Raw genomic sequence first — 14,109 nt, 5'->3', positions numbered from 1 at the left:
ACATTGGAAAACATAATTCCAACTATACATATAAAATGATGGGGTCTAAATTAGCTGTTACCACTCAAGAAAGAGATCTTGGAGTCATTGTGGATAGTTCTCTGAAAACATCCACTCAATGTGCAGCGGCAGTCAAAAAAGCGAACAGAATGTTGGCACTCATTAAGAAAGGGATAGATAATAAGAGAAAATATCATAGTGCCTCTATATAAATCCATGGTACACCTACATCTTGAATACTGTGTGCAGATGTGGTTGTCTCATCTCAAAAAAGATATACCGGATTTGAAAAGGGTTCAGAAAAGGGCAACAAAAATGATTAGGGGTCTGGAACAGCTGTTGTATGAGGAGAGATTAATAAGACTGGGACTTTTTCAGCTTGGAAAAGGCGACTGAGGGGGGATATGATAGAGGTCTATAAAATCATGACTGGTGTGGAGAAAGTAAATAAGGAAGTGTTATTTACTCCTTCTCATAACACAAGAACTAAGGGCCACCAAATGAAATTAATAGGCAGCAGGTTTAAAACAAACAAAAGGAAGTACTTTTTTACACAACGCAGAGTCAACCTGGGAATTCCTTGCCAGAGGATGTTGTGAAGGCCAAGACTATAACAGGGTTCAAAAAAGAACTAGATAAATTCATGGAGGATAGGTCCATTGATGGCTATTAGCCAGGATGGGCAGGAATGGTGTCCCTAGCCTTTGTTTGCCAGAAGCTGGGAATGGGTTACAGGGGATGGATCACTTGAAGATTACCTGTTCTGTCCATTCCCTCTGGGGCACCTGGCATTGGCCACTGTTGGCAGACAGGATACTGGGCTAGATGGGCCTTTGGTATGGCTGTTCTTATGTTCTTAGCACAAGCAGTAAGGGATTGCCAAGCCACCACCTGAACTGTGATGAGACTGGGGGCTAGGAGCCTAATAGATAAAGCCCCTTGGAGGCAATGGAAAGACTCATTCATTTTAATGGTCAGGCCCCATAAGAGCAGCTTCTCTTTCTTTTTCTTTTTTTTTTCCCCTTCCCCACAGAGTTTAGGGCCAGAAGGGATAATTACATCATCCAGTCTGTATTTTTTTAAAAGAAAAATGAATAGAAGAAAGTCCTTCATGTGCAACTATATTCTAGACAGCAGGAGAATGTGGACATCAGGATTGTTGGGTCCATTCCTGGCTTTGGTAAGGGATTGCAGTGTAGTGGCAAGAACAAGGGATTCAGAGTTAGGACTACTGAAATTTTTCTTTAAAAACAAAACAAAACAATACTTTGCGCATTTACACAGTATTTATTCATCTGTTGATCTCAATGCAGTTTGAGAAGATGGGCATACAGAAGTAGCTCCATTTTACCAATAGCATAACTAAGCACAGATTTCCCATTTTTTCTGAGAGGCAGTGTGGCTAACTGAATGAGATATGCCTGCTATATTGGAAATGAACGCTGACAGCAGTGACTTTCTGCAACCTGTGTTGGTCTATGTACTGATATTTGCCTTCTCCTAGAGCAGTAGTGTTAAACCTTGCTCAATAACAACAGTTTTGTAGACTTTTCAATCCTTCACACCTGTCAGTGGAATAGGTGTGACAAGAACGCATGGACTCCTGGCTCCCAACTTGGTGCTCCTTCTTCTACAAAAAATGGCATTTGCAGGTACATAAGCAGCATCATTTCAGATACCATAGTGATAGTTGCCAATATAAGAATCAAGACAGATAAAGGAAGAGGACCCATTTTGCCTGCACCACAAATAGAGCTATAGCTGCATGACATCACTTTGGAATAATAGTGAAGGCTTTAGAGCAGTCTGGAAGAATATTCTGTGTAATGTAACAACAGTTCCAATTTTGAGATACTATGATTAAAACAGAACAACTAAATGTTCTACAAACTATCACATATGCAAGAATGGCTATTATGTGGCGGTCATATTTTTACAGGAACAGTGGAAAGCACTTCTCTGACCTGTGCTATTCCTCTGCCAAATTTCAACTATAGTTTCTACTTCCAACCCAAGGCACTAGAGCTGTTCAGAAAAAGGTGGGGGGAAACTTACAGTGACAAAAACTCCCTGTTTTCGCCTCCATTAACTTTGCTCTTGAAACAAATTAAACTTTCTGGACCAAAATTTCCAGGGGGAAAAAAAAAACAACCTCCCAAGAAGAGACCAACTATCAGAAATTTAAAGTAAACTGAAAATGGGTTTATAATGGAAAGCAATAGGCAACCTTAATAGGCAGCACTCCATGCTCCACATGTATAAATGTCACACATCCTACATTCTCCACGTAAGAACTTTTCAACAATCACAAAGCACATTATAGATACTGAATTACTAAGTCTCAGCACCTCTGTGAGAGAATTTATCAGCCCCTTTTCACAGAGGGTATGTCTACACTACGAAATTTAGGTCGAATTTATAGCAGTCGGTTTTTTAGAAATCGGTTTTATATATTCGAGTGTGTGTGTCCCCACAGAAAATGCTCTAAGTGCATTAAGTGCATTAACTTGGCGGAGCGCTTCCACAGTACCGAGGCAAGTGTCGACTTCCGGAGCGTTGCACTGTGGGTAGCTATCCCACAGTTCCTGCAGTCTCCGCTGCCCATTGGAATTCTGGGTTGAGATCCCAATGCCTGATGGGGCTAAAACATTGTCCCGGGTGGTTCTGGGTACATATCGTCAGGCCCCCGTTCCCTCCCTCCCTCCCTCCGTGAAAGCAAGGGCAGACAATCGTTTCGCGCCTTTTTTCTTGAGTTGCCTGTGCAGACGCCATACCACGGCAAGCATGGAGCCCGCTCAGGTAACCGTCACCCTATGTCTCCTGGGTGCTGGCAGACGCGGTACGGCATTGCTACACAGCAGCATCAACCCATTGCCTTGTGGCAGCAGACGGTACAGTAGGACTGGTAGCCGTCATCGTCATGTCCGAGGTGCTCTTGGCCACGTTGGCCAGGAGCGCCTGGGCAGACATGGGCGCAGGGACTAAATTTGGCGTGACTTGACCAGGTCATTCTCTTTAGTCCTGCAGTCAGTCCTATTGAACCGTCTTATGGTGAGCAGGCAGGAAAAACGGATTGCTAGCAGTCCTACTGCACAATCTTCTGCCAAGCAGCCACGAGATGTGGATGGCTGGCAATCCTTCTGCACCGTCTGCTGCCAGCCAAAGATGTAAAAGATAGATGGAGTGGATCAAAACAAGAAATAGACCAGATTTGTTTTGTACTCATTTGCTTCCGCCCCTCCCCCGTCTAGGGGACTCATTCCTCTAGGTCACACTGCAGTCACTCACAGAGAAGGTGCAGTGAGGTAAATCTAGCCATACATCAATCAGAGACCAGACCAACCTGCTTGTTCCAATAGGAACAATTACTTAGGTGCACCACTTCTTATTGGAACCCTCCGTGAAGTCCTGCCTGAAATACTCATTGATGTAAAGCCACCCCCTTTGTTGATTTTAATTCCCTGTAAGCCAACCCTGTAAGCCATGTCATCAGTCGCCCCTCCCTCCGTCAGAGCAATGGCAGACAATCGTTCTGCGCCTTTTTTCTGTGCGGATGCCATACCAAGGCAAGCATGGAGGCCGCTCAGCTCACTTTGGCAATTAGGAAAACATTAAACACCACACGCATTATCCAGCAGTATATGCAGCACCAGAACCTGGCAGAGCGATACCGGGCGAGGAGGCGACGTCAGCACGGTCACGTGAGTGACCAGGACATGGACACAGATCTCTCTCAAAGCATGGGCCCTGCCAGTGCATGCATCATGGTGCTAATGGGGCAGGTTCATGCTGTGGAACGCCGATTCTGGGCTCGGGAAACAAGCACAGACTGGTGGGACCGCATAGTGTTGCAGGTCTGGGACGAGTCCCAGTGGCTGTGAAACTTTCGCATGCGTAAGGCACTTTCATGGAACTTTGTGACTTGCTTTCCCCTGCCCTGAAGCACATGAATACCAAGATGAGAGCAGCCCTCACAGTTGAGAAGCGAGTGGCGATAGCCCTGTGGAAGCTTGCAACGCCAGACAGCTACCGGTCAGTTGGGAATCAATTTGGAGCGGGCAAATCTACTGTGGGGGCTGCTGTGATGCAAGTAGCCCACGCAATCAAAGATCAGCTGATATCAAGGGTAGTGACCCTGGGAAATGTGCAGGTCATAGTGGATGGCTTTGCTGCAATGGGATTCCCTAACTGTGGTGGGGCCATAGACGGAACCCATATCCCTATCTTGGCACCGGAGCACCAAGCCGACGAGTACATAAACCGCAAGGGGTATTTTTCAATAGTGCTGCAAGCTCTGATGGATTACAAGGGACGTTTCACCAACAGCAACGTGGGATGGCCGGGAAAGGTACATGACGCTCACATCTTCAGGAACTCTGGTCTGGTTCAAAAGCTGCAGGAAGGGACTTTATTTCCAGACCTGAAAATAACTGTTGGGGATGTTGAAATGCCTATAGTTATCCTTGGGGACCTAGCCTATCCCTTAATGCCATGGCTCACGAAGCCATACACAGGCAGCTTGGACAGTAGTCAGGAGCTGTTCAACTACAGGCTGAGCAAGTGCAGAATGGTGGTAGAATGTGCATTTGGACATTTAAAGGCGCGCTGGCGCAGTTTACTGACTTGCTTAGACCTCAGCGAAACCAATATTCCCACTGTTATTACTGCTTGCTGTGCGCTCCACAATACCTGTGAGAGTAAGGGGGAGATGTTTATGGCTGGGTGGGAGGTTGAGGCAAATCGCCTGGCTGCTGATTATGCGCAGCCAGACACCAGGGCGGTTAGAAGAGCACAGGAGGGCGCGGTACGCATCAGAGAAACTTTGAAAACCAGTTTCATGACTGGCCAGGCTACGGTGTGAAAGTTCTGTTTGTTTCTCCTTGATGAAACCCCCCCGCCCATTGGTTCACTCTACTTCCCTGTAAGCTAACTACCCTCCCCTCCTCCCTTTGATCACCGCTTGCAGAGGCAATAAAGTCATTGTTGCTTCACATTCATGCATTCTTTATTCATTCATCACACAAAGAGGGGGATGACTACCAAGGTAGCCCAGGAGGGATGGTGGAGGAGGGAAGGAAAATGCCACACAGCACTTTAAAAGTTTACAACTTTAAAATTTATTGAATGCCAGCCTTCTGTTTTTTGGGCAATCCTCTGTGGTGGAGTGGCTAGTTGGCTGGAGGCCCCCCCACCGTGTTCTTGGGTGTCTGGATGAGGAGGCTATGGAACTTGGGGAGGAGGGCAGTTGGTTACACAGGGGCTGTAGTGGCAGTCTGTGCTCCAGCTGCCTTTGCTGCAGCTCAACCATACACTGGAGCATACTGGTTTGATCCTCCAGCAGCCTCAACATTGAATCCTGCCTCCTCATCACGCTGCCGCCACATTTCAGCTTCAGCCCTGTCTTCAGCCCGCCACTTACTCTCTTCAGCCCATCACCTCTCCTCCTGGTCATTTTGTGCTTTCCTGCACTCTGACATTATTTGCCTCCACGCATTCGTCTGTGCTCTGTCAGTGTGGGAGGACAGAATGAGCTCAGAGAACATTTCATCATGAGTGCGTTTTTTTTTTCTTTCTAATCTTCACTAGCCTCTGGGAAGGAAAAGATCCTGTGATCATTGAAACACATGCAGCTGGAGGAGAAAAAAAAGGGACAGGAGTATTTAAAAAGACACATTTTATAAAACAGTGGCTACACTCTTTCAGGGTAAACCTTGCTGTTAACATTACATACATAGCACATGTGCTTTCGTTACAAGGTCGCATTTTGCCTCCCCCCGCCGCGTGGCTACCCCCTCAACCCTCCCCCCTCCCTGTGGCTAACAGCGGGGAACATTTCTGTTCAGCCGCAGGCAAACAGCCCAGCAGGAATGGGCACCTCTGAGTGTCCCCTGAAGAAAAGCACCCTATTTCAATCAGGTGACCATGAATGATATCTCAGTCTCCTGAGGATAACACAGAGAGATAAAGAACGGATGTTGTTTGAATGCCAGCAAACACACACTGCAATGCTTTGTTGTACAATGATTCCCGAGTACGTGTTACTGGCCTGGAGTGGTAAAGTGTCCTACCATGGAGGACGCAAAAAGGCTGCCCTCCCCAAAAACCTTTTGCAAAGGCTTTGGGAGTACATCCATGAGAGCCGCGAATGCCAGGGCAAATTAATCCTTTCACATGCTTGCTTTTAAACCATATATAGTATTTTAAAAGGCACACTCACCGGAGGTCCCTTCTACGCCTGCTGGGTCCAGGAGGCAGCCTTGGGTGGGTTCGGGGTTTACTGGCTCCAGGTCCAGGGTGAGAAACAGTTCCTGGCTGTCGGGAAAACCGGTTTCTCCGCTTGCTTGCTGTGAGCTATCTTCTTCATCCCCAAAACCTGCTTCCGTGTTGCCTCCATCTCCATTGAAGGAGTCAAACAACACGGCTGGGGTAGTGGTGGCTGAACCCCCTAAAATGGCATGCAGCTCATCATAGAAGCAGCATGTTTGGGGCTCTGACCCGGAGCGGCCGTTCGCCTCTCTGGTTTTCTGGTAGGCTTGCCTCAGCTCCTTAAGTTTCATACGGCACTGCTTTGGGTCCCTGTCATGGCCTCTGTCCTTCATTCCCTGGGAGATTTTGACAAAGGTTTTGGCATTTCGAAAACTGGAACGGAGTTCTGATAGCATGGATTCCTCTCCCCATACAGCGGTCAGATCCTGTACCTCCCGTTCAGTCCATGCTGGAGCTCTTTTGCAATTCTGGGACTCCATCATGGTCACCTCTGCTGATGAGCTCTGCATGGTCACCTCTGCTGATGAGCTCTGCATGGTCACCTGCAGCTTGCCACGCTGGTCAAACAGGAAATGAGATTCAAAAGTTCGCAGTTCTTTTCCTGTCTACCTGGCCAGTGCATCTGAGTTGAGAGTGCTGTCCAGAGCGGTCACAATAGAGCACTCTGGGATAGCTCCCGGAGGCTAATACCCTTGAATTGTGTCCACAGTACCCCAGATTCAACCCGGCAAGGCTGATTTAAGCACTAATCCACTTGTCAGGGGTGGAGTAAGGAAACTGATTTTAAGAGCCCTTTAAGTCGAAATAAAGGGCTTCATCGTGTGGACAGGTGCAGGTTTACATCGATTTAACGCAGCTAAATTCGACCTAAAGTCCTAGTGTAGACCAGGGCAGATTGGAAAATGTAGGCGCTTAGACCCTCTCTTGACAGGCAAAAAGGATGTTTTTCAATTGTGTTAGCTCATGTGAAATTAGCTCAATAGGATTGAAAAGCCCTCTTAATGCTTGCTAAAATGCAGGCTAACGTGTTTGAACGCATACTAGCCAGGCTACAAACACAACCAATTAACATGATTGGCCCTGTTTTGAAGGACTGAGAAGTTAAATGACTTGCACAAGATCCTAGCGGCCAGAGCAAGGTAGACCGCTCTGATCCCCCTATCTACTTGACCACAAGACTAGTCTCCCCGCTTTCTACAAAGCAGAAAATAGAGATTATGATTTGATCTTTGATTTTTATGAAGTCAACACAAAAATATTTTCTATACTGAACCGTTAACAGATTATACATGTAGCCTTAAAGTTACAAACAGAATCACAGAAATCAGAGATGGACAAGAGCTAGCAAATCATCTAGTTCACCTCCATGCTAGAGCAGGACTGTACCCTATCTATTGGGAAGAGACAGAGTCTGTCCACACTACAGGTACAATGGTGTGTTTTCAGATCCAGTCTGGGATATACTCCTCTGACCTGGTAAAGAAAATATGGTCCACACAGCAGCCTTTTTCAGAATGCATCCACATGTCAATTAAGTTTCTCTCTCCATACTTTAGTTCTCTAACAGAGTATCTACATATGCACTCTGGAAAAATCTGGGCAGGTATTACAGTGTCTCAGTATAGGACAAAATGTCCGGGGAACATGCAACAGAGCACGTGGCAGTGCATTCTGGGATACCCTATTTCAGAGAGACGGAAGGAAGAAGGATCTACCAGAACCGGTTGCATAGGCAGGGGGTCCCCCTCCACTCAGGAAAAAAAAGTTACTATAAGACAACCACATGCCAAAATAAGCTCTGCCTTAGGCAAAAGACAATTAGTTGCCATAGCACCTGAGGGCCAGATTCTGCCACCTTACTCCATGAGTACTCCCATTGATTTCAATGGGACTTCTTGAAGAATAATGGACTACTCAATATGTGACAGAATCTGGCACTGAGTATTATCTGCATTGCGTGTGGCTATAAACCATGTTTAGAGCCAATCATGGTAGTAACAAATTTATTTTAAGATAGTAGTGTAGACAGCTGTAATGTAGACAGGGCCACAGCATTCCACTGTGGTCTTGTCTACATGAAAAAGTTGTCTGATTTAGTTAAACCAATTTAGTTCAATCAGTGCAAAGCCCTGTGTGGACATGTGTATTTCAGTTTTGCTCAAGTCAATTGGGAACAGCTTTAAACTAAATATTTGAAATTTTACCAACTTAACTATGTTGGCAAGGGGTATGTGATTTTTGCTGAGGTAATTATACTCATAAAAGCCTTCATGTAGAAACAGTTATATTGGTATAAGGTGCTTTATTCCAATATATCTTATTTCAATTCACAAATTAGAATAAATTATATCGATATAAGCACTTTTATACTCTTATAACTGCATCTAATGTGGTTTTTGCAGCTGCAACTATACTGTCACAGATAAATGGAAAAACTTTTAAAGTGCAGACAAGGCCTTAAACTGAAGTAAGAGTATCCACACAGGACACCAGTTTAACTAAAGAAGTTTAAAAATCGGTTTAAGTTAAACCGATACAGCTCCCATGTAAACAAGACCTGTGAAGAAAATTTTTTATCTGGAAAAAAATATCTGAATTTAAACATTTACAGTTAATATATTTTTAAGTTTAGCTATATTCAGTATAAAATAGATCTATTTTAAGAAGGCAACAGAGTACTTGTCAAGACCTGAGTTCAGGATTCCATGTTTTTATGAAAGAGTTGATGACATCATTAACATTCAGGCAATACAGGGGGCTGCATCCTTTTTTTAAAACAGAGTAGCTGTTGTTCATATGACCAACTCTTGTAGGAGAACAAGAGAACCCTGCTCTTAGGTCCTGACAGGAAAGTAAAAGAGGAAATCCCTTTTAACCTGATGCTATAATTTTTCTAAAATAAGGAAGTTTGTTTTTCAAAAATTATATTACCCAAGTTACTAGCACAACAGCAGAATAGTGAAAACTGAAAAAAAAAATTAGTTATTTTAATTATTACGTGCCATACTTTTTGCATTTAATTCACTTTTTTTGTTACACTGAATACAGAAAATAGAATAATGACTGGTTCTCATGCACTAGCATAATGCTGCAAAGTTTGCACAGGAAGGGTAATGTGAAAAAAAAATCTCTTGTTATTTTTATGCAAACATTTCTATTAAAATTAGATCTGTACTCTTTTTAAACAAAAAATTTAAAATACCCAATAACGTCCCTTTAAAGATTGTTTTAAAATATACTGGCAATTTGAATCTATTTGTGCAGCTTGCTCATGCTTTAGGGTCCAATCCTCCTCCCACTGGAGTTAAAGGGAGTTCACCATTGACTTCAACAGGAGCAGGCCCCTAGAATGTTATAAACAGATTCTGTATTTACTTTAAAACCATTGCAGTTCACATTTAAAAAGCAACAGAAAAAGAACTAGGAAAATGCAAGCTGCCCAAGGAAATCAGAATCCACTCTTATTTCAAAGACCCAAACGGCATAATACTGAGAGGTGGCGAAGAAACCTCAAACCTCAAATTGTATCGTATAACATCTGATGTAAAATAATCAAATCAGTTTTAATAAAAATCACCTTGTTAATGCTGATGTTTATACTTGCCTTCCAAACAGAATACACACTAAAAACATTCCATTAAATTATATATTACATTGTTGCTCCATATGTCAACATTAAAACTACTATTCTCAGTAACATAATTGAGGATTATTTTAGAATAGATGAAGCATCATTCCTATATTGGACAGGTAAATAATAATCTCAGAGTAGAGGGACAGTGTGTTTAAATCAGGGTGGATCAAAATAAAAATTAAATAAGTACATTTATTTTTAACAATTATTATTTCCCTTAAAAGTAAATCAATTTAAAATTAAATGAGATAATAACAATTTATGTTAAGGCCTAAACTTTAATTTAATCTATTAAAATAATGTAAATTAATTAAAAAATATTCAAGCAGTACCTGTTTGCTGCTGAAATTTTGAAGTCAAACCACTGCACTGGTGAAAGTCACTGGCTAAGCACTTGAGACTGGTGTTCAAAGTGCTAAACCAGCTTTTGACAGAAGTAGCTTCTTCTGCAGACGCAGAATGAATATTTTCTTCATTTCAGTTTATTCAAGTAGTTCAGTTCAATGACTAGGTGATTCAAAGTTGAGAAACCAACTGGGAGTCAAAAAAGCAGAAAAACTCATTTTCCTCTTTCAATCTATTAAAAAAAAAGAATGTGAGAGGAGGAGATCTACTAGTTCTAAAATCTTGAAGAATACGGTGACGAAACTATCAGTTCAATTCATTAACTACAGATATTTCATTTGTTTAATACATCAGTTTTAAAAGCAAGTAATATTTTGATAAACACACTTCTCTTGTGAATCCATCGTATTTAATATAGTTTTTAATTAATAAAAGCAATTTTAAAACGCTGTTTTTGTGCATTTTAATTGAATTCCACTTTCCATCCAAGTGCAGCTTGACACAAATCATGAGTAAAAAAATTAATCAGTAAACAAAATATGGATCATTCATCATTCTCTGTCATAAAAAAAATGGAAAACTTAAGAATCTGAATAAATTTATGTTAGGCTACATAATTGCTTAAATAAATGTGTATAGATATAGTTAGGGCCCTACCAAATTCACAGCCATGAAAAACACGTCACAGACTGTGAAATCTGGTGGTCCCCTGGGAAATCTGGTCTTTTGTGTGTTTTAACCACGTATTATACAGATTTCAAGGAGGGGAGGCCAGCGTTTCTCAAATTGGGGATCCTGACCCAAAAGGGACTTGCAAGGTTATTTTGGGGGAGGACAGGGGACACACGGTATTGCCACCCTTACTTCTGCGCTGTCTTCAGAGCTAGGTGGCTGGAGAGCAGCGGCTGTTGGCTGGGCGCCCAGCTCTGAAGGCAGCGCCCGCCCGCAGCAGCGCAGAAGAAAGAGTGGCAATAGTAAGAGCGCCATCCTTACTTCTGCGCTGCTGCTGGTGCCAGCTCTCCAGCTGCCCAGCTCTGAAGGAAGCGCCGCCATCAGCAGCGCAGAAGTAAGGGTAGCAGTACCCCAACCCCACCCGCAATAATTTTGTGACCCCCCCCCCCACAACTCCTTTCTGGGTCAGGACTCCGACAATTACAACACCGTGAAATATCTGATTTAAATAGCTGAAATCATGAAATTAATATTTTTAAAAAATCCTACGACCGTGAAATTGACCAAAATGGACCGTGAATTTGGTAGGTCCCTAGATATGGTGTATTCTTTTGGTTAGAAAAAGGAAGTACCAAATTATACCAACCAGTGAGAATCACCCTTTCTTTGGGAAAATAATTAAAAAGTACAAATGCAAAGCAAGATTAAAATAGGTTATTTAAGTCAAGGTTTCCTGCTTGCTGATTTAAATAATTATTTAAACAACTGATTTAAATCAGTCCACCCTGGGTTAAATGTACTTGGCAAGTTTCTATACTACTGTATTAGATAGGTGATTTTGGGGGGTGGGGGAAGAGGTAAGGCAGAGAAATCTAATCTCATTATTAAATCAGCCCAAGTTAAATCATTTCAGGATAAAACAGGGGTGTGGTATTCAAAGAGAACATTTAAAGAGACTGTCCAAAAGTTTACCATAAGAAAACAGGCAGACTGTGGGAACCTCATGGGAATAAGATGCATCTGTTGTTGAATGTAGCCTTGCAAAATTCTACTGGCTCACTTGCCTAGGGTGAGTAATTTTTTTTTTTTGACAGCCAAGTACAATATTAGCTTTTTCCACCATCATCAAGCTAAGGGTGGGTAAAAATATTTTGTACCTAGACTAAAAAACGTTCATGAAGATTTTGCAAGTTTGGTTTTATGGGAACAGAAACCACTTCTTTTTTGGGGGGGGGCTGATAAAGGTTAACATCAAATGAACAAAACCTCACCTTTGTTTCAAACTGCATATTGCAGTGCTACTATTTTATATCCAATCAATACACAATTCAGAAAGATTGCTTTTAAAATTCAAAGCTATTTGCATATCCCTGCACAGCTAGGGATTTCCTGGAAAACTGAAGAAATCGAAAACTGAAATCTCAAATTTTTCTTTTGTTTGAATCCTCCATTGGGGAAGGCAACACACAAAATGCTTTGAGGCAGCATGAATCATTTAAAATAAAGGGTGCCCCTCTTTCCCTCATTTATATATTACATATAAAAACTGAATGCAGGACAAAGGTAAACTTTTAAGATCGACTCTGTTCTCCCGCACATGTTCACAGGGGTAATAAAAATAAGTCGTAAAATGACTTTGTAACTCCCAAACTTCCACTTGTGAAATTAAATGCAATTTTGCAAAAACCTGGCTTTATTGGATTCTAGAGAGAAGTGTCAGATCCATCAGTGGAAACTATTGCATACTGTATGAATGAATCCTACATTTTCATTTTGATACAGTTGAAGGTGGTATTTAAATGAAATGTTTGAGTAAGCTTTTTATTTTCTTGTTTTATATCTAAATTACTGAACATCTCCATGCAAAACAGCACAGAGAAGTTACTCCAGCCTAGAGTGGTCTTCAGTCCTGATCCGCCAATAAGATCAACACTGATGCAGTGGTCCGTCTGCATGAAGCTCATTGCGTTATTGGGACTTAAGTGCTTACAAGCGAGGAGACAGACTGTCCCCAAAATCAGAAGTACAGTCCATTCACCAACCCAGGAGTAAAAATCGGTAAGCACCTACACTTCCCCTCTGTACCAGGTCACAGATAATTTCAGCTGGATCAAATCCATAGAAATTAAAATATTTGAAAAGCTTTACAGGTGACTGCCAAAGGGGGGAAAAAGTCCATTTTGCATCCTTCTGATGTGTGAAAAAAGTCTGAAAAAAGGTTACGGGTTAAAATTTTATTTTTTTGCCTTTAAAAAAAAAAAAGAATCAGGTCTTATCTTCCTTGTTTTAGCCGGAGGACTTTGATAACCAGAGGACTGGGGAGCAGTTTGTCAAGATTCTGAGTTAAATTTAACGCTTGTTAACTAAAAAATACAAATCCCTAAAGTTTTGAACTGCAAATCTCTTCCCCTATTAAATTGCTCAGATTTGATTTCTTGTGGTGCTTTATTTTCACTAGTTCTCTAGTCACCCATAGACTCCTCCAGCAAAAGCAAGATATACAAGTTATCCTATGTAAAAACAAGTTAAATATAAACATCCAGGCCTTCTTTATTTTATATTTTCGCTTTTGTAGGTCCCCTTTGGGGTGTGTGTGTCTGTCTCTCTCTCCATATACATATACATACAGGGGACCTACAAGGGCTTAAAAAAATGTATTTGTTTGTTTATGATGTATAAAGAAGGTCTGGATATTTTTTAACTTCCACTTGTTTTTACATATATATTCCAAGCAGATACATGTTATAGGTGCCAAACCTGCAAACTGCTCTATGTGTGAAGATCCAGATGCTCCACCCACATGGAATGGCAAGACTTCTGTGTGGGTAAACCTGTGTCTGCATGCAGAGTTCCACTGAGCAACTTGCAGGATCAGGGCCTAAATAAGTATCCAGTCCTACTAACAGTTACTGTTGGGTTTAATACAGAGCTAGGCCAATGCTGAGTACTTCTGAAAATCTCACCCATAGAATTTAACAAGTTATCAGTGGATGCTAATGTAATCAGTGGGCTGAGAACACTGTTGGGAGTCAGGAACGCCTGAGTTTTGATTCTGGCTTCACCTAACTAAGGCCACGTCTACACTACAAAATTATATTGACCTAACTTAAGTTGGCATACCGACACCACAGTTATTAAATCGCTTGTGTGTCTGCACAGTTGGCTCAGTGTGTCAGTGTCCTTACCAGGAG

At 42.2% G+C, this 14,109-nt stretch overlaps 1 protein-coding gene across 6 annotated transcripts in view; it reads right to left on the bottom strand.

The window, feature by feature from the left end:
• The window catches only part of ZHX1 (zinc fingers and homeoboxes 1), a 43,427-nt gene that overhangs the window by 24,667 nt on the left and 4,651 nt on the right, over positions 1–14,109 (bottom strand). For 4 of the 6 annotated variants that reach the window (XR_012157096.1, XR_012157091.1, XR_012157093.1 and 1 more), the window contains exon 3: positions 10,234–10,478. The exons of 1 other annotated variant lie outside the window; for it this stretch is intronic. The gene's annotated coding sequence lies outside the window, so the exon portion shown is untranslated. Of the gene's footprint in view, positions 1–6,217; positions 6,825–10,233; positions 10,479–14,109 lie in introns of all 6 variants that reach the window. One more of the 6 variants, XR_012157092.1, reaches the window with a different exon arrangement.

The sequence above is a fragment of the Lepidochelys kempii genome, chromosome 2 (assembly GCF_965140265.1).
Source record: "Lepidochelys kempii isolate rLepKem1 chromosome 2, rLepKem1.hap2, whole genome shotgun sequence".
Lineage (NCBI taxonomy): Eukaryota > Metazoa > Chordata > Testudines > Cheloniidae > Lepidochelys > Lepidochelys kempii.
This window is presented reverse-complemented; position numbering and strand designations above follow the sequence as displayed.